At 46.2% G+C, this 17,993-nt stretch overlaps 1 long non-coding RNA gene across 2 annotated transcripts in view; it reads left to right on the forward strand.

Annotated features, from left to right (window-relative positions):
* LOC132694265 (uncharacterized) overlaps nt 1-17,993 on the forward strand; it is a 26,205-nt gene continuing 8,212 nt past the window's right edge. Inside the window, exons 1-2 of one of the 2 annotated variants that reach the window (XR_009617219.2) lie at nt 1-195; nt 17,597-17,813. This is a non-coding gene — a long non-coding RNA (uncharacterized LOC132694265). Of the gene's footprint in view, nt 196-16,890; nt 17,042-17,596; nt 17,814-17,993 lie in introns of those variants that run through there. The other variant, XR_009617220.2, reaches the window with a different exon arrangement.

The raw sequence follows: 17,993 nt of genomic DNA on the forward strand, positions 1-17,993 counted from the left end.
GGCTTCCTTCCTCCCCAAGCCACCTTGGCTCCCAGCTCATTTCCGCTTTTATGCCCTTAGTGTAGCTCTCAGGCTGGCACAGTGGAGTTTTTCCAAGCTGAGTGTTCTGGGAACGGGGACCCCTAGAAGAGTGGGAATAGGGGCCGAGGAATGCAAATGAGATGCCAGTCTGGCCCTCTCATAACACGTTTCAAGGTCAGTAGCCCCACTTGAATGAACTGTGGGAGGGGATCATTGGCCAGAAGATGGGAAGCCCCTGCACCAAGCAGGGACCCAGGTATTTGGTTACCTGGGGCCTGCCCCTCCTGCAGCTTGGGATGTGGAGACAGCAGGGCTGAAGAGACACCCCCACCCCCCCTGCAGCCTAGCTTCCTTCTCTGCATCCCTACTTGGCTGTCCTTGCCTCGGTCTGCCCTGCCCCACCTCCCACCTCCATCCACTGCCCTACAAGTCAAGGAATGTAAGTTTCCTCTCTCACTCTCTCATTGATTAGTCATGGGCACCCCTATCCCCGCGGGAACTGTTACTCACCCCTGGGCCTCCCCTCACTGGCAGTGGTCTCCCCAGAACTGGCTGAATTCCTGTAGGAGGAGCTCACAGTATTGGACATGGAGGGGAGGTAGTGAGGGTTGTGGGTGGTGGGCAATGTCCTAGAGACAGCCAAAGCAGGAGACCCTCCGTCTCCCCAACACATGCATGCGGGGAGGTCCTCCTCCTGGCTCTGGCCACTTTAATGGTCGCGGAGGTTTAGGCAGAAGGGGTAGAACTGAGGTAGGGTCTGTGTGCTGTGACTGTGTGGAGAAGGGCCCAAAGCAACTGGGCATCTAGTCCCTTCACCAGTGCTGGCTTCGGGGCCAGGACAGAGCCTGGGGCCCGCTCTTTGGATTTGGCTGAGTGCCCAGGCCTGGCCTCTGTCTCCCAGAATTAGACAGGGGCCTTCCCAATAAGGAGCCTCCCAACTCTGGGTCTATTCCCTTGCTGCCCCCACTCCCTCTCCCCTCTAATAGCTCCTCTGCCCTAAAATGGCCACATTTTTTCCCTCCTTTCCTCCTTCCCTCCCCCATATCCAGTTTTGGGCCCCAGGGGAGGGAAGGGGGCTTGGTAAGCATTAAGGACTGCCCAGGGGCCATATGGACTGGTTTAGAGGAGGGTAATGGGATCTCAGGAAAAGAGGGGAATCAGGCCATATGACCCAGGTATATATAGGGGTGGGAGTAGAGGCAGGGCTTCCTAGGGTTACTGTCTTTTCCTATAATAATAGCGTATGCTACTGTTATATATACTATATACGATTATACGTATTATAATACACACTATGTACTATACTATGAGAGCTTTACACATATTAACTCATTTACTTGGCACTGCCACTGTATGAGGGAGCTACTGTTAAACCTGTTAAGATGAGGGAACTAAGGCACAGAGAGTTTAAGTAACTAGTCCAGGGTAAGTGGAAGAGCTGAGATTCAAACCCAAGCGATCTGGCTTCACTTTAGGAGAAACTGACCCACTGGCTTTGTGGAATACTTGAGCCTCACTGGCCGAGGCATAAGGAATGCCCAAGTGACTTATAGGGTGATGCTCACAGAAGCTGCCAGTTAAATGTGACCCATTAAGGACCCTTGGGTATTAGCATGGGTACAGACTAAACACTCCCAGAGAGTCATTGGTCCGTTAAAAAAAAACAAAAACAAAACCCAACAAGCGTATTGTTGAGTGACACGCAAGTGATATTCAGGTTAGGACAGAAGCCAAATAAATGTGACTGGAGGGCTGGGGTGGGGGTGGAGGGTTGTGGGGATGCTAGAAGGGGCCCCAAATAAGATCTAGGGCTAAGAGGGAAGAATGAAGAAGAAACCACAAGTGTGTGTGGAGGGACTTCCTTGAGCCCTTTTCCAGCCTTTGCTTTGTTCTAGGCATTAAAAAATAGCGACTTATTTTACCTACTGAGGTGGAGAAAGGAAGAGGAGAATGAGAATTCTTCTAGCTCTGACAGCAGGCAGGGACCCTCTGGGATGGATCCAGGTATTTGACCTGGAAGTTCCTGCTTGAGCAAGACTCTGCTCTTCTCTGGTTCTCAGTTTTTTCTTTCTTAAACCAAGGAATTGAACTAGATGGTCCCTGAAGTTCCATCTCCAACACATTCAGATGCCTATATAAGAACTCAGTGGGGGAGGGGCGCCTGGGTGGCTCAGTAGGTTAAGCGGCCGACTTCAGCTCAGGTCCTGATCTCACGGTCGGTCGGGTCTGTGAGTTCGAGCCCCGCGTCCGGCTCTGGGCTGTCAGTTCAGAGCCTGGAGCCTGCTTCGGATTCTGTGTCTCCTTCTCTCTCTGTCCCCTCTCTCTCTGCCCCTCCTCCACTCACACTCTGTCTCTCTATCAAAAAATGAATAAACGTTAAAAAAAAAAAAAAAAAAAGAACTCAGTGGGGGAAAACCAGCGTGGGGGTTGGAGTCCTTGTGTGTGTGTGTGTGTGTGTGTGGTGGAGGGGGGGGGGCAGGACTAAACAAACACTTGGTAACTAGGATGAGCTCAGGGCTCTGAGGGAGAGACTCTGCAGGGGGTGATGGGAAGGAAACCAGGCCAGGCCAGGCCAGACCCCAGAAAAGTGAATGGAGGATGGACTCATTCATTCATTCTTTCATTCATTTAACCATGTACCTTCAGAAATTAAAACCTAGGAATCTGAGCTTCCCATCCAAGGAGACTCTAATGAGGCTAGGAGCTCTAGATGTCTAGGAGGGGCAAACTTTCAGGTTCCTCCCCAATTTTTGAGGTATTATGGGAAAAATTAGCTAAGTACCAGGTACAGATCTGAGCATTATGCGTATATTACCTCATTTAACCTCAAAACAATCTGATGAGGCAGCTGTTTCTATCTTTCAAATAATTTGCCTATTTAATCTTGCCAACAACCCTCTAAAGTTAACAAAGCCATCTGACTGATGAGGAATCTGAAAAAGCAGGAAAAGGCAAAATTAGATTTCTTTTTTTTTTAAAAACATTATTTATTTTTAAATATTTATTTATTTAGAGAGAGAGTACAGATGAGCAGGGGAGGGGCAGAGAGCGAGCGAGAGGGAATTCCAAGCAGGTTCCACGCTGTCAGCACAGAGCCCCACGTGGGGCTTGATCCCACGAACTGTGAGATGAAATCAAGAGTCGGACACTCAACTGACTGAGCCACCCAGGTGCCCCCCAAATTAGATTGCTATTAGGACGTTTCTAAGTGTTTACCAGGTGGGAGACCCTGGAAGGAGTTGTGGGGATTCTCACTTCCTGTGAAGATCTTTTCTGCTCTGGGTTTCAGGAGTGACTTAGCTGAAGGACAGAGGGGTGTAATTTGCAGCCCTTGACAGACAGGGAATGAATATGCACATTAAGGTGCCTGACAGTTACCGGTTATGGCACCTTGATACCTTTGCCTTTTGAGATAGAAGGTATCATCATAGAGTTGGGGAATTACTTTAAATTGGCCACAGGAGCCTGGGAGGCCAGAGGCTGAATTCTGAGTGAACTAGCTGCCCTTTGTTTCACCAACTAACTACTGGCTCAACAGCAGGATAGAAGGGAATTAGATATACAGAGGGACTTCCCTATTGTTTGGGTTGATAGAGGAATCTTGCCTCCTGTGGGCGATTGTAAAGTTAATAGATTGTTCCATCACCGGTCAGCAGGAGGTGGGGGTGGGCGGTGGAAGGGGGGGATGGTAGTGGAGGTGGAGGCTCCCCCAGATGACCTCTGACCCGTTCGAAGAGCCTGAGATTTCTGAGGGGGAGGAGGAGGAGGAAATTTACCAAAAGGACACTTTGAGGGGAGGAGGGTCCACGTGTTGGGCTCCAGCCTGGGGTGAAGTCAGAGACATAAATCACACCTCCCAACTGCCCGTTTCCGCTTTGAGCTCGGTTCCCAGCCAAAAGCCCGGCTATCCTGCCAGAGGAGTGAGTGTGGAGACAGGGGAGGGACCAAGGAGCTGGAAGCCAGTGGTTGGGAATGGGAATCAGCTGGGAATGAGCATCTGGTCTCATTAGAGTCATGAAATGGGCTCAGGGTGAGGGCTGGTAGGGCCGGGAGCCTGGAGATCTTCACAAAACTGCGCTCTGGTAGATCTCGCTCTCATTCTACTTGGGACACACCCACCGCCCCACCCAGTCTGTTGAATTCTCCTTTCCCACAAACCACACCAATGTGACATGCCTCAAGGCTCAGACCCCTACAGAGACACACCCCCACTCTTTTCCCATCTAGCTGTTGCTCACTTTTGCCAGAAAACCCCTGATCTTCCTCCGATGACCGCCCTGAGAAAGGAGGGCAGCCTGAGGGAGATAAGTGTATCCTGGATCTTCATTAAAGGTCTAGAACCATCCTCCTCTAGTGATCCAAAAGCCTGAGCTATGTCATTTTTTCCCCACAGGGGACGGGTCTGGCGGCTTTTCCCTCTCACTTTAGGAGAACGCTGGGGTTGGCTCTCTTGGTGTGCAATGCCTCCTCGCCAGGAGGTAGAGCGTAGAGCGGGAGGCCTGACACTCAGTGTGCCTGTTGGGTGAGGTAGATGTTTGAGGGCAGGAAGTTGAGAAAGCAACTGAGACAATGGCGTTTTTCCGCTGGCCCGGGTCCAGGTTGCCGGGTCCTGTCTGACCCTAGCAGCGCCTCCTACTTCTTCCTTTGGTCAGCTTCCCACTCAGGGCTCATTTGTGGGGAGAGATAGGAGAGGCAGTGTTCCAGTGGAGGGAAGGCCTCTTCCCCCTTTTCCAGGTGACTGTTCTGGATTGACCAGAGGTTTGGGGGGCTCAAGTAACCTGGTTCAGCCTGGGACCGTGCCATCCGTGCCTGGTGTTCTCTTCCATGTAAAGGAGTTTGCCATGACCTCTCTATGGTATAGCTAGAAGTACATCTAAGGGGAGCAATTATGCTTCATTTTGGGCTACGTTTGCCCCATTCTTTTCTCTAAATTATCTGTTTGCATCCCCATTAGACTGGAAGCTTTACTGGAACAAGGACTGTGTGTCTGTCCATTGATTTGGCCCTCAGACTAGCATTAGGAAAATAATATACACATATATATATATATATATATATATATATATATATATATTTACTTTTTTATTGTTTACTTATTTTTGAGAGAGTGAGAGAGAGTATGAGCATGAGAGAGGGAGACACCAAATCCGAAACAGGCTCCAGGCTCCAAGCTGTCAGCACAGAGTCCAATGCAAGGCTCAAACCCACGAACCGTGAGATCATGACCTGAGCTGAAGTCGGATGCTTAACTGACTGCGCCGCCCAGGCTCCCCAATATATATTTCTTGATATGCAAAGTGATAACATGATGATACAGGAGGAGGAGAGGGAGATCTTGGGAATGCTGGAATATATGTTTTCCTAGAAAAGGGGAGGGAGTTGGGCCACAGCTACCAGGGCCACTTAAATGGGGATAAATTGGTATTGAAGCCTCCTTCGACCCCTACCTGTTTGGATCAGAAAAAGCCTCTTCCCGATACAACCTCTAAGTCAGTCCCTTGAGGCTCAATGATTCAGTATTGTTTTACTAATGTGCTGAATTTATCTTTAGTTTTCTCCTGTGATTCCAACATCTGGAAGGCACTCATCAAGGCCTGCACAAACTTCCCCAACTCCTTCTAACTCTCAGTCACGCTCCTCTCTTCTGAATTCTTGTGCTCATAGTCTGGACTACACAGTCTAGAGTTTAATTATACAGGGTATTTATAAAGTCCTTGTGAATACATTTAGAAAGTGAGTACATTTGGATGTATATATGATAGAAGAAACGGTAAATATTTTATGAAAGCATATTCCATATAATTTTTAATGCTAACGTTTGCTTTTTGTTAATATGCTTTTTTTTTTTTTTTTAAAGATTTTTTTTTTTTAATTTTTTTTTTTTCAACGTTTTTTATTTATTTTTGGGACAGAGAGAGACAGAGCATGAACGGGGGAGGGTCAGAGAGAGAGGGAGACACAGAATCGGAAACAGGCTCCAGGCTCCGAGCCATCAGCCCAGAGCCTGACGCGGGGCTCGAACTCACGGACCGCGAGATCGTGACCTGGCCGAAGTCGGACGCTTAACCGACTGCGCCACCCAGGCGCCCCATTAATATGCTTTTAATCTGTACAGAAAAGGCATATGTTATACTGGAAAGATAACCTGGGTTCGAATGCTGCCTCCCTCACAACAAGTTACTTGACATTCCTGAGTCTCAGTACCTTCATCTGTAAAGCAGAAGTCATACCTTCCTTGACTTGTTTGGAGAATTAAAGGAACATGGTGCATGTATCATCACCTGCTGCAGTGCGTGACTGCAAATATTAAAACCTCATCCAATCTGGCTGATGAATCTGAAATCTATTCAAAGTCTGATAAGCTCTTTGAATGAAACGGGATGTATTTAATTGGTCAGTTCTCAGCACAGACATTACTTCCTCCTTAATCCTCTCCCAGTTCCCTAGACTTCTAGTCATTGCACTGTATCTTCTTGTTTGTCTTGCCCACTGTGAGAAATAAGCCCACTGACCCAATCAAAGGAGGGACTCGGAGACTTGGAGCACAGTGAAGCCAGGCTTTCGTCAACGTTCCTGCAAAAGCAGGTGTCTGATGGACAGGCATGCTCGGCCAGTCACAGCAGGCAATTTATCTCCTAGTATGCAAGTCCCGCCCCTGGTTCCTCATTGGCTGAGTACTACAGAAGTTACAACCTTACCCGGGTGTCGCCTATGCCCATATAAGGCGTAGTAGTAAGGTAAAAAAATAGTCTGATGAGGGGACCCTGGGTGGCTCAGTCGGTTAAGCATCTGACTTCAGCTTTGGTCATGATCTCGTGGATTGTGAGTTCGAGCCCCGCGTCGGGCTCTGTGCTGACAGCTCAGGGCCTGGAGCCTGCTTCAGATTCTCTGTCTCTCCATCTCTCCATCTCTCCATCTCTTGGCCCTTCCCCCTGCTCGTGCTCTTTGTCTCTATCTCTCAATAACAGATAAACGTTAAAAACAAACAAAAAAAGTAGTCTGATGGGAGCAAATGTACATTTCCTGAGGTGACAGAGTCTTTCAGTCCTTCCTCCCTCTGGTCTTTGACACATGCTCATTGCAAAGCCCACGAAAATAAGCCTCTGAAACAGAGAGGGTAAGAAGAACCAGGAAGTAAAGTGTTGAAGGGATTGGGACTCCATTATGGGGGGGGGGGGTTCATATATATTTCCAACAGGTTGTAAACCTACTGTTAACTAGACAGCACAGCTTTTATTTGGTATTTCTGAAAATGAATCAATCCTGTCTTTTCTCACACCCACTAAACTCAGTTCTGTGAGGTAAGGGTCTTGTTTACTTCAGTTTTTCCGTTGTCTAGCACATTGCCCAGTTCAGTAAATATTATTTGAATAAATTAAACCTTTTTGCAAAAGCAATGGTGGGGTGCCTGGCTGGTTCAGTCAGTAGAGCATGTGACGCTTGATCTCAGGGGTATGAGTTCGAGTCCCATGTTGGGGGTAGAGTTTACTTAAACAACAACAACAACAACAATGGTAGGGGTGCCTGGGTGGCTCAGTCGGTTAAGTATCTGACTTCAGCCCAGGTCATGATCTTGCGGTTAATGAGTTCAAGCCCCACATCAGGCTCTGTGCTGGCAGCTCAGAGCCTGGAGCCTGCTTTGGATTCTGTGTCTCCCTCTCTCTCTGCCCCTCCCCTGCTTGCACTCTGTCTCTGTCTCAGGAAATGAATAAACATAAAAAGAAAATTTAAAAACCCAAAAAAGCAAAGGTAAACATAACAGTGATATTACAAAATTAATTTCTGAACTGTATGACAATTTTTTAATTAAAAAATTAAAACAAAAATTTTATGTTTAGTTTTGAGAGTTAGAGAGACACAGAGCTTGAGCAGAGGAGGGGCCGAAAGAGAGAAAGACACAGAATCTGAGGCAGGCTCCAGGCTCTGAGCTGTTAGCACAGAGCCCCATGTAGGGCTTGAACTCACAAATTGTGAGATCATGACCTAAGCCGAAGTCAGACGCTTAACCGGCTGAGCCACCCAGGTGCCATGACAAATAATTTTTTTAACAAGATAATCTTCTAGCAAGATAGCACTTCTTGCTATCGTGCTTTGGATATACATCCAATTCTTGAAATATATCTGGAGATGTGATCTAACGGCTTGTTAAAATTGTTCACTTGAAGCTGTCCCCACAGAACCAGATTTGCAGGTATGGTAGAGACCATTGTCTCCCAACGTCCAGTTTCTTCTTCTTCTTCTTTTTTTTTTTAGTAATACGACCCTTCCACTCTGCTACCCACACTGAAGTTTAGCAGGATACATGGCTGTTGGCTAGATACTACTCTGCCCAGCCTTTCTTTCTTTCCTTTAAATTAAATTTCTTTGAAAGTTTATTTATTTATTTTGAGAGAGGGAGGGAAAGAGAGAGAATCCCAAGCAGGCTCCGCACTGTCACTGCAGAGGCGGACGTGAGGCTTGAATCCATGAACCATGAGACCATGACCTGAGCTGAAATCAACAGTCAGACACTTAACCAACTGAGCTGTCCAGACGCCACCACCTTCCCCCAAGCCTATCTTATAGTAGGAGTGGCCACATAACCAAGTTCTGGTAAATGGAATGTGAATGAACCAATGCGTGTAACTTCTGGGTCATATTCTTAAAAAGGAAAGCTGATTGCCCTTGGCTTCCTCTTTCTTCCTTTTGCTTGCTGGGACATAGTGACAAACTAAGTAGCCACCTTCCACCAAGCCATACAAGACTTCTCCACTAGTCAAGGACTACCTACCCATCTCCTTCTGGTTTATTCCTTTATTTGAACCACTCTGTGGGTCTCTTTGTTACAGCAGCATGGCCTATGTTTTTTGAAAAAGATTAAGAGCACCATGAAATCATGAAATCTCAGCCTACTTTGAAGAATATTTTTAAGGAATTCAAAAACCAAATTGAACCAGTTTCAATGAAAATAGAATCTGCTGAGGTCTAATTTTATTTTTCTCTTTTCTTTTCTTTTCTTTTCTTTTCTTTTCTTTTCTTTTCTTTTCTTTTCTTTTCTCTTTTTTTTCTTTTCTTTTCTTTCTTTCTTTCTTTCTTTCTTTCTTTCTTTCTTTCTTTCTTTCTTTCTGGGCAATGGCAAAGGGTCTAGTTTCTTTTAATGGCATTTTGTGAAAAAGTATGGAATTTGATCTATCGTGAGCATACTCAAATTTCTTGCAGGCGGGGGCACCTGGGTGCTCTGGGTGGTTAAGCGTCTGACTTCAGCTCAGGTCACGATCTCGTGGTTCATGAGTTAGAGCCCCGCGCCCGGCTCTGTGCTGACAGCTCAGAGCCTGGAGCCTGCTTCAGATTCTGTGTCTCCCTCTCTCTGCCCTCCCCCGACTCATACTCTGTCTCTCTGCCCATCTCTCAAAAAGAAATAAACATTAAAAAAATTTCTTGCAGGCGTTTAAACATCCAACCTCCTCTATTTAGCATAATATATTATTTACGATAACCTTGAAATCCTTGATGGATTATGGGGTAGCTAGCCTCCAAGATAGCTCAGTGATCCTCATCTCATGGTATTCATGCCCTTTCTGTGTTCCCTTCCTACATGGCTTCCTACAATACAATACTGTGGAAGCGACATATGTGACTTTCAAGGCTGAGTCATAAACAGACATTGCAGCTTCTACCTTGGTGTTCCTCTTGGATCACTTGCTTTGAGGGAAGGCAGCTGCCATGTCATGGTGACACTCAAGCAGCTCTATGGCAGGACCCATGTGGTGAGGAACTAGGGCCCTCCACCAAGAGCCAGCACCGACTTGCCAGAATTTGAGTTCGTGCACATGAGTCACCTTGCAGTACAAGGTGACCAACCCTAGCTGAGCTTTCAGAAAACTGCAGCCCCCGTTGACATCTTAACTACAACCTCATGAGAGACCTTCGGCTCAGAACCACCTAGCTAAGCTGCTTCTGAGTTCTTGACCCACAGGAACTGTGTGAGAGAATAAATGTTTACTGTTGTTTTAAGTCGCTACATTTGGGGGCGATTCGTTATGCATCAATAGGTACCGAGTGCAGATTAGAAATTCCTTGAAAGTATGACTCATGAGTTCTACCTATTTTACTTCAAGTTACTGCATCACCTCCCTTCCCACTTCCGCCTTGGAGATTAGAGCATATTGAAATATCTGGCAAGGGGCGCCTGGGTGGCGCAGTCGGTTAAGCGTCCGACTTCAGCCAGGTCACGATCTCGCGGTCCGTGAGTTCGAGCCCTGCGTCGGGCTCTGGGCTGATGGCTCGGAGCCTGGAGCCTGTTTCCGATTCTGTGTCTCCCTCTCTCTCTGCCCCTCCCCCGTTCATGCTCTGTCTCTCTCTGTCCCAAAAATAAATAAAAAACGTTGGAAAAAAAAATTAAAAAAAAAAAAAAGAAATATCTGGCAAAATATGGGAGGTGAAATGACATTCCCCTTGAAATTCAGTATGACACATCCGAATGAGGAAAACCAAGATGTCAATCGGTCCATTCTGACCGTTTTTTTATTTCTGAGGGTATTTACGAGTCCCCAGGGTGGAGGTGAGGATAAAGGAGTAGAACTCAGGTCTCAGGATGAGTATTGTTATTTGTCATTCCGGAATCCCCCAGAATTCTCCGTTCTCAGTTCGGGAGTGGAATATGTTCTTAGGCCTGGGTATATAGGGAAGCTTTGGTAAATGGGGAGTTTCCAGTATCCTATGGAAACTTCCAGTATCCAGAGGATACTGGAAACTCACCTGGACAAAGGAAGTGAGATAGTGCCTGGGGGTGGGGTGCGGGGGAAGGTGAAGTGTTGGCTCTCTTCACAGGATCACTTCAGGCACAAGTCCTTGCCCAGGGGCGAGGTGAACATTGCACAGGCAGCCAGAACCAATGGCCAGCCTACTGTGAATCTGCATCAGCAGGAAGGGGCTTGAGTGAGGAGGGGGAGCTCTGTAGGCAATGGAGCAGAGATCAGAGACAGACTTGCACTGGGCCCAGACTCAGTATGTAGCAATACAGTTGTCCCTTCTTATCTGCAGGGGATATCTCCCTGGATACCTGAAACTTAGACGGTACTGAACCCTATACATACTTTGTTTTTTCCTATACACACATACCTATAACATTTAATTTATAAATTAGGCACAGTAAGAGATTAACAAGAGCAATAAGACAATCATAATGATATATTGTGACGAAAGTTATAAATGTGATTTCTTTTTCAAAATATCTCTGTGCTGTACTCCTCCTTCTTCTTACGATGATCATATGAGATAATGCCTCCGTGATGAGATACAGAGAGGCGAATGACATCGGTTACTACTGACCTTCTGACATCTTGTCTGAGGCTCCTCTGCTTCTGGGCCGCGGCTGACTGCAAGTAACTCAAACTGTAGAAAGTGAAACTGCAGACGGTGGGGGAGGAATCCTGCACAAAGGATATTACCTAGATGAGCATCACTTTATTTTTGACACAATAGTTTTAGATTCTTTGAGTTACAAGGTTGACTAGGGCCTCCAGCCTTCTCAGTACACAGAAGACTAGGAGGTCTGTGGACTTCACATCCCTGTGGCGGTGGACGTCCAGTGTGGGAACAGAGGTAGCACGAGTAGGGACACTAGGAACTCAGAACTTTCACTTCCCCTCCCCGCCCCCCCAGTACATGGTTCCCTTAGTTTAGACACAGCTTATGCCTGGGGTCACACAGGGTTCTGTGGGTGCTATATGGGTCACCCTCAACAAGGGAAAGTCGGGGCGCCTGGGTGGCTCCGTCGGTTGAGCGTCCGACTTCAGCTCAGGTCACGATCTCACGGTTCGTGAGTTCGAGCCCCGTGTCGGGCTCTGGGCTGATGGCTCAGAGCCTGGAGCCTGCTTCCGATCCTGTGTCTCCCTCTCTCTCTGCCCCTCCCCCATTCATGCTCTGTCTCTCTCTGTCTCAAAAATAAATAAACATTAAAAAAAAATTAAAAAAACAAGGGAGAGTCAATCACTGCTCAAAACTAAATAACAGATATTAGAGGAGGAAGATATTCTAGATACTGTCTAGTCCAATGTCCTCATTTTACAGATAAGGAAACCAAGGCCCAGAGAAATGAAGTAACTTGCCCAAGGTCATACAGCTAACGTGGGATAGAATCCAAGTATCTTTATCCCAGGTTAGTTCTTTCCACCAAGCCACGTTTGCCTTCCACTCTACTAATTCCCGTGTATCCCACTCCCATTTATCCTAACACTCAACCTCAAGTTCTGGGTTATATTCAGAAGGTCCATTTCTAGACTTTTCTTTTCCAATGGAAGGGCAAAGATGAAGAGCTTCTGCTATGGTTTGCAGATAGAATGCTACCCCCTTTGCCTGCCTCCCTTTCTCCTGTCGCTCTCAGTGACAAACTGAATCTATTTCTCCATATGCAGGAGGTTCTCGCAGAAGTTCTGGGCTCCATTCAGTCTGTGGCAGGGGAAGCGGATGGGCACAATGCCCTGGGATGCCCTCCAGTTTGGCAGGCTGATCGTATCCAGCTGATGGTCATGGCCTGCTGCCCACTGGTAGGGAGGGTGCCCACCCATGCCTTTACTTGGTGCCTGGCATATCCACAGATGCCACATGGCTGGCGGGATACCTATGCTGCATCTTGTCTGATTTGCTGGTCCTGGTTTGTGTCACTTTTAGATTTGTGTATATATATGGCAGAATTTTAGAAGCATGGTCTCTCCATGGGTTTAAGATGCTGGCATTTCTAGACCGGCAGGCAGGACACCTCACTGCCAACCCAGGATCTGTGTTACACAGCCCAGACCTGGACGTCAGGAAACTCCTTCAAATGTGTCTGTGATCCCCTTCTTCCCATCCTTCTGCCACCTTAGAGTTCTTTGTATCCCTCCTTCCCAGCCTCGTATCAGAAGCTGAGAGGTCCTAGTGTGAGGTCAAAGTCTCCAAGAAAGGGAAGGAAGAAAATGGGGTGTAAATAGGTTTAGGTAAGTGGGGACTGGGAAGCAACAAAGGTACCTTGCTTATTCTCTCTCTCAGGCTTCAGAAGACTCTGGAAGCTGCTTATTGCCCAGTATTTTCCACTGCAGCCCCAGGCAGACTTAGACTGCATCTCTACCTGCTGGACACCAAGGAGATCGACAACCCTGCTTTTAGCTTTCTCTTTGGAATATGGAGAGTAAAACTTCACTAATACTCCACCTTTATTCCAAGGTTAAATTCTTCCTTCTCAATCTGTTGAGGCCACATTTTTCTCTCTTAGAAACTGCCTTTTCAGAAGGCTGGACTCCAGGGAGAGCTGGGTACAATTTCCTCCATATGCTATTCTTTCCCTCTCCAAAAGTCTCTAAGAGGCTGGATAAAGGGCCTCACCTCCTCGCATCAGTTGCCCTAGGTGCGGGGGGGTGGTTGAAATCTATGCCCTTCTTCACACCTGTTAACTATGTCCACAAACAGAAAGCAGCAGGTAGGTGGGGTTATACTTAGGCATAGATCACAGGGTCCCTGTTCACCTTAGGGGCAGGGAGAAAAAAAGATAGATAAAGAATTGCCCTTGTCTCTATGTCCCCCACCTGACAGAGAGATATGGGAGATCCGGGGGGTGGGGTGTCCTCTCTACTGCTCTCCTCATACTCATGGCTGTTCTCTTCCCATGCCTACTAGCAAAGACAACTCCTTTAGGACCTACCAGCGATCATTCAATCATTTCATGGTGGAAACCATGAAAGTCATTTCAGAAGTGAAGGTCATTTATAAGTAGTGACAGCTCTCAAATGAATCTTTTATTGGTGAAATGGGACAGTGTCAATAAATACCCTTAAAATTGAGTAGAACACACAATAACGTCAGTCCATGGAGGGTACAGGGCTAGGGAAACAAATGACACCAGATCCAGAAATCTACTCTCCTTTCCCTGACTACATTGTGATCTACCAAGGTTAAGTAAAAAGCAGTCATTCCTTTTTTATTGTTTTGGATGCCTGACCTTGACTGAAAGGATGCCCTCTGTCTTTCAAATTTTTGTTAAAATTTTTTTTTAATGCTTATTTATTTTTGAGAGAGAGAGAGAGAGAGATACAGACCACAAGCAGGGGAGGGGCAGAAGAGAGGGAGACACAGAATCCACAGCAGGCTCTAAGCTCTGAGCTATCAGCACAGAGCCCACCGCGGGTCTTGAACCCACAGACTACAAGATCATGACCTGAGGCAAAGCTGGATGCTCAACCGATTGAGCCACCCAGGCGCCCCTCAAATTTTTGTTTTAAAAATTGGAAATCAAGGAGTAAAGACAATGTATGGGGATAATCTTGTGCTGTGTGTACATCATGTCATCTGTGTATTAAATATCCTCAGTTTATTCACTACAGTGCTTATAGTTAACACTATTAAAAACTTTAGTGCATTCCCCCCCCCTCCCATTTATACCTTTAAAAAAGTGTTTATTTACTTCGAGAGAGAAAGAGAGAGAACTCAGGGGAGGGGCAGAGAGAGAAGACAGAATCCCAAGTTGACAGTGCACAGCCTGACGCGGGGCTTGATCTTAGCAACAGTGAGATCATGACCTGAGCCGAGATCAAGAGTCCAATGCTTAACCCACTGAGCCACCCAGGTGTCCCTCCCATTTATGCCTTTAAATGATCTTATGATTCAGGTACCGTTCCTTTATTATCTCATATTCTTAATAGTTACTATACTATACTCTTTACTTTGTGATTAGTGTGTACAGTTTTAAGGATCCATGAAGGACCTAGGTCCTTAAAAACTCAAATAGTGTGAATATCTTCCTGGTGAATTCCTAAAAAGCCTTTATTCAAAGTAACATGTACTTTTAGAAACCTTACTGTACAGAAGAATGACGTGAGGTGTATTGTGAAAAACAGATTCCTGTGTGCTGCTTCCAGATATTCTGATTTAGTAAGTCTGGACCAAAGCCCAGGCATCTGCATTTTAAAATAAGCACCCAAGTAGTTATGATGTAGGTGATATTTGGATTATGCTTTGAGAAACAGTGCCTTTGACTATAAAAGGCCCGAGGACAGGACTGTAACTATAACAAATCTTCATGTGTACGTCCCATTTAATTTGCTGCATGTAGCAATAGATACAACATCGGAGTTTGGATCATCCTTGGCTAAGGACTAAACCCTGCTCATTCACTGTCATCTCATTTATCTTCTGCACTGAGGAGAGGCAGCCCTGGGCCTGCCCGTCTGTTAGAGGCCCTTGGCTGTGTGTTACATGTTGAGTGGCTTTCTCTTCTGCTTATCCAAAATATGTCTGTGCAAAGTTTTGGTAAAGGCTGTACACTCTGACATACTGGCCCTGGTGATTCTGCAGCCTTCACCGGAGGGGCCTGAGAAGAAGCTGTCATTTTTTTCTCTACGTTTTGAAATGCACAGCTCAGGGGGCGGGGTGAAGGGTGGAGAGCCCAGGGACTAAACTGGAGTTGGTAAACACGCGTGAAGCAAGCTAAGAAAGCATATTAGCAGGGGAGGAATGACACGGGCTGCACGCGGAGCCTGGAACAACACAGATTCTCTGAAAAAAGACAGCACCAGTCGCCGCCGGTGTCTATTTTGAAGGAAATAACAACTAAAAACAGTACCGACCCTTGGCTAACATCTGAAGGTTTGTCTGGAAATTGTGTTCTGAAAAGAAGTTTGCATCAGAGAAGCAAGAGAATGAAGGGCAAGTCTTGAAGGAAAAAGAAAAAATAGGCCAAAAAAATCCAGCAAGCACCTCAAATAGCCCAAAGGAGGTTGCAGGGACATGGGGAAAGCTCTATTTAATCTCTCGCCTAGCTAACACAGCCTGGAGGCAGCTTTTAATGCACTTTTTTTTTATAACAAGCCTCGTTTTTGAGGTTGTGATGAGCCTTTCTAGCTCCCGGAATCAGTGATGATTCTTTAAAGAATTTCTTTTCCCCTTGACACCTGGGGACAGATTAACCAAAACCCCAGACTGGAAAGTAGGGAACTCCAAAGTTGCTCTGGTGTGCTTTTAAAACACTCCATGTGACTCGGCATGGTGAAGCAAAACCCCATCACTTTCTACGTTACTTTCTGCTTCTCTCACCTCATCTAGATGGCCTCAGAGAATATTTTAAGGTTGACAGGAAAATTTTACAGAATGATCAAAAAGTAAAGAAAGCCCTAAAAATGGTTGTATAATCTTCCTCTTAAAAAAAAAAACAACAACAACACTAATGTGTTTTGGGGGCGCCTGGGTGGCTCCGTAGGTTGAACGTCCGACTCTTGATTTTGGCTCAGGTCATGATCCCAGGGTTGTGGGGTAGAGCCCTGCGCTAGGCTCCGTGCAGAGTGGAGTCTGTGGAGATTCTCTCTACTCCTGCCCCCCTCCGCCCCCCACGCCTGCACTCTCTTTCTCTAAAATAAATACAAAATGTTTTTCAATTGAATAACTAAGAAAACAGAATTGTAGGGTTGGATTGAACCTCGGAGGTTATCTAAGTTCAGTCTCACTTTATGAAGACAGTTATGAGGCACAGAAAAGTTTAAGGTTTCCAAGGTCGCGGGGCTGGTCTTAGATTGAAGGTATGTTTGTACGGACTCTCAGTTCAATGTCACTTCTGTCAACTGCTTTCATAACCACTTTTCTCAAGTAGTTTTTGCCTGCCCTTGTCCACTTAGTACTCACGTACTGTAGCAACAAATTTTTGGCTTTTTTTTTTTTTTTAGCAGGGGGGCAGGTTGCCATATGGTACTTTTTTCTTTGAACTTTGAAAGTAACCAATTTCCTCATGAAAAAAAAAAAGAGTGACCTAATCTTATTGTAAAACAAATATTCAAAAACCTCAACAGGCCCTAGAGTAAACTCTCAGTGCTTCAGGTGCTGACTATCTAGTTTCCTTTTTCCTTCCTCTGCTGACCATACATTTGGATGTTTACATCGGTCAGTAGCTCTGTAAAACTCCGATACTATATATGTTGTAGGACTGTTTGTGGCAGCTTCCTGATCCCTGGATTGTAGCTACGGCGCTATGTTCTCAAACTCAGTATTTCAGCGGCCATCGGAGACTGCAGCTCCCCAGGTGGGTTAGTTCAGTAGTGTTCTGGGAATCATTCCTAGAGGCCCCGCCATAGTCTGCTTCTCCAGCTATTCAAGTGATTTTGTAAGCACTTAATGCTCTGCATTAAGTTTCCTTTTTCCTTAAGAATACTGAGATACTGTGAGTTTCTGTTTCCTGTTCTAAACCTTGCCTGATGCAGGCATTTAGAAGATAATTATAACACAACTCAATAAATGCTATTAAAAATAGTGTGAACAGGGGCGCCTGGGTGTCTCAGTCAGTTAAAAGTGTCTGACTTCAGCTCAGGTCATGATCTAACGGTTCGTGGGTTCAGGCCCCGTGTTGGGCTCTGTGCTGACAGCTCAGAGCCTGGAGCCTGCTTCCGATTCTGTGTCTCCCTCTCTCTCTGCCCCTTGCCCGCTCATACACCCTGTCTCTCTCTCTCAGAAAGTAAATAAACATTAAAAATATAGTGTGAACAGAGGACAGTAGGAGCCTAGATCAGAGAGGCTGGAATAGTTATCCAAGGAGATAATTTACGGTTTCCATCTTGCTCTTAACTTACTCTCTCTGAAGGGAGGCAGCTGACATGTTGTGAAGACACTCAGATTTCTGCCACCAACCAACACTGATCTGCCAAGCGAGTAAGTGAGCCACCTTAGAAGCAAAACCTCCAACCTCGGTCAAGTGTACAGGAAACTGCAGCACGGGCTGATCTTGATTGCAATCACATAAAAGACCCCAAACCAGGATCACCCGCCTAAGTCACTCCTTACCCATAGAAACTGTGAAGGTAATAGATGTTTATTATTGGTTTATCCACTAAGTTTTGGGGAAATGTTATGCACCAACAGATAACTAATACACTGGGATACAGAGCAGGCAGCAAGGGTGAGGTTAGCCTTGGAGAGGAAGCATACCCCTGAGATAAAGGCAAAGTGGATGCTCTAAGAGTTTAGTCTGGGGATGGGAA

The sequence above is a fragment of the Panthera onca genome, chromosome B4, assembly GCF_046562875.1.
Source record: "Panthera onca isolate mPanOnc1 chromosome B4, mPanOnc1 haplotype 2, whole genome shotgun sequence".
NCBI classification, from domain to species: Eukaryota; Metazoa; Chordata; class Mammalia; order Carnivora; family Felidae; genus Panthera; species Panthera onca.